Raw genomic sequence first — 3,495 nt, forward strand, 5'->3', positions numbered from 1 at the left:
CTTTTATATACTTGTGATCTAAAAGATCCACTTTTTAAAACAATACATTTTTTGAGGTTTAGAACTTCGAAATTAAATGCATTAATTATCTTCTCATTATTGCTGAAGATAAAAAAAAGGGAATATCATACGGCGCTAGGTCCTTGAAGTATGATGCTGTATGAATTTTTAGAATCTATAAGACCGCAATGAAGTTCTTAGGTGTATCAGCTTAATATTCGCTATGCCATTTAAACATATATTATGGGTAATCAGTTCCTAGTTCAACCTTCAAAAAATTTTAAATTTTACTATAGCGACACTTACGTTATCACTTAAAAATAATGGATGATCTTCGCAAAATTCGCCCTCAACTGAAAAATTTCTGGCCTGTAATCTTCAAAATCACTTAGAGGTTTCATAAGTTAGATGTATTTTGTCCATTTGATATTTGTCACTCTACACATTTTCACAAATTAAACGTTGTGTCGAAATATTTGATGAATTAAAGAGATTGCTGCGGTGGCAATGGAATTTGTTATTAATTTTGCATTTTCAAGTTTCCTTGCTGTGATTTCTTATGGTAAAACTTTAATACGATTTTATAAGATAATACCTCTAAACTCTCATATTAAAAACTATTACGAGAATGGACCCGGGGGATATTAACTTGATTTGACGAAAAAAAAAGATAAACTTTCTTACGAATAAGTTTATATGATAAGGTATTATAGGTATTATAAGATATTATAGTATATAAATAATATTATATATTATAAGCGCCTGTGAATTTAAGATTGCCATACTATGTATGTAGATTCCCTTAAATGAACTATTTTTCCCAACAATATTGTACTACTTTGAAAATTGCAAATATATTAATAATAAGTTTATGAATTTGTTCAGAGGTAACATAGCTCATATAATTCAACAGTGATATCAAAAAGTAAGTTTCTACATAGATAATCTTACGTTAGTAATCACATAATATAACAATAAATACTGATATTCTATCTGATTTATTATCAATTAGACTTATAACACAATGTGATCGCTTAGAATTTATGAGAGGTCAACTCTAGTTTTACCGGTTTCTGACATCAGTCGATGAAATCATTAAGAACTAAAGGATAGGTTTTTGTTGGCTAACGTTCATCCCCAGTATTTCTCTATAATAATCTACATAGTAGTTTTACTCTTCACATTTGTACTGAACTAAATAAAATTATATCGGTCACTATTATAACATTGCGTAGAAAATATTTCAAAATTATATTATTAGTCAATGCATACGCAGTAGTTTTATTTCGTTCCTTTATTAGCATTACCGCGTATTTTGCGTACCAAAAACGTTAACAAAATATCATCAATAGATAAAAATTAATAGAGTACTAGACCAGACGTAAACATAAACATTGAAACAAATAACCCATTCAACATTTCATCGACATAATAGTAAATATTTGTTTTGAATCCAGTGTGCAAGTGCGAGTGCATTCTTCAATCTCGTGGGAGTACAAAAATAGTGCTTAAGACATATTAAGATCCATCACTAAATGATTGCAGTAAATATTTCCCTTTATTTACATTTTGCGTATTTATAAAAATCTAAGAACTGATGTTTTGTTTCCTTTCAAAATATCTGCACTTGAATTTGAAACTGCTTTGATGATATATAGATATTTTGGAGAATAGATATTGCGATAGGAATGCTTCCAGTGATGCAATGCGTCATTTGGCAATTGTACATTTTGCATTTCCTAATTTATATATTTTTTCTATCTAATTTGTTAACAGTATAAATATGAATAGTTGGAAAATAAAACAATAGAGTGCCTACAAGAGAATTGCAATTGAAATTATGGCATTATTTTAAAATTACAGTGAACACTTTTAGTATTGGACTTTGGTCAGAAAGCTTGTTTTTCATATATTCATTTCTTTTAATTAATTTTAATACTAATTTATGTATTTCACTCTTACTTTATGAATGAACATCTGTTTGTAATTGTGATTTTGCGTTAAAATATACTCGTAGTATCAATTATACATACTCATATATTATAATGGTGCTATAGTAACTGATGTGATCTAATTGACTTTTATATGAAAGCTTTGTCTCTTCCAGTTTTATTCTAAAAAATAGAAAATATTTTTATTTCGTTAGTAATGAATAGGTTGAAAGTATATTGAAAACCAAGTCAGCATCATTTTCACGAGACTTCCACAGTCTCATTGTTTATAATAAAAATCTATTAAACGTTACGAAGAAAAATAAATATTTTCTATGAAAAAAATTGAAGAGTATTTGGGTTTTAGAGATTGAAGAAATAAATATCGATTGAGTTTTTCGTTGAATTTTTATTGCTGAAGAATGTTAGATTATTTCCTGTGTACTTAAATGCAAACTTATGTATACTTTTTAACATTCTTATGCATTTATCGGAATCAATATTTTCGAAAAATATAATATCGTATCAAAAGTTTATTAAGATCTTTTTAATGTGATGTTTAAAAAGTCCATTTATGACATACGGCTGTGTAGTATTAACAATTAGGGCTCCAAACCGCATGTAGTTCATAATCTTTGAATTAAAAATACTAAGGAAAATTTATAACACCATTAAAATCAGTAACAACATCAAACTGGTACAGCTCTTCCACAATCTAACTGTCATCCATTTTGGGAAAGCACAGCATATATGTTATGATGGCTGAGCAGAGTTGTCGAAAAGCAAAATGACAGCCAGCTTAGACAGCACCCAGAAGGCACTTAGAATTGTTTTAGGGGAAGTGAAAGATTTTACAGGACTTTAGAATCATGAACATTAGAAATTACAAATCAAGTTCAGAAACCCAGTATATAAGAGCTATACTATGAAGGAAGTTCTGAACACGCTGGATTCTAAAAGCTGAAAATGATTATATCAATTATAATTGGTTATAATAATCAGTAATTAGTTAGAGATCATAAAATTATAAATCGACTATGCTTTATGCAACATTTTGCATTGTGTTAGTTTATATTGCACTATGTATTGTATGTCAGAAAAACCTAATAATATTCTTTTGTAGTTATGTATTCTATATAACTAAAAAGTGTAATTTCTTTTTTGGATTTCATAACAGTAGATATTCGAAACATTGAATGGATTCGAAATGTATTCAAACACATTGTGTGCAGTTTCATTCTTTTAGTGTTTTGAGAAAACTGTTTAATATTTCGGTATTTAGATCTGATTGGATCTGACAGTTGTTGCTCCAATTATTAGTAGCAAGTCTACCTTCATAGATGCAGATTTTTTCTGTCAGACTAAATCAAAATTTAGAAACATGGAACGATTTGAAACAAACCGTTCATTTGGGTTAACAATAATAAATGCTGACCTGTGTCTTCGTCCAAATATGTGAACATAGACAGATTAATCACAGTTTTTTCAATTGGACATATGTAGGTCCGAATATGTCGTTCATATTCTAAAAATATAATTAATTGATACTAAGATATTACATATT

The sequence above is a fragment of the Teleopsis dalmanni genome, chromosome 1, assembly GCF_002237135.1.
Source record: "Teleopsis dalmanni isolate 2A chromosome 1, ASM223713v2, whole genome shotgun sequence".
NCBI classification, from domain to species: domain Eukaryota; kingdom Metazoa; phylum Arthropoda; class Insecta; order Diptera; family Diopsidae; genus Teleopsis; species Teleopsis dalmanni.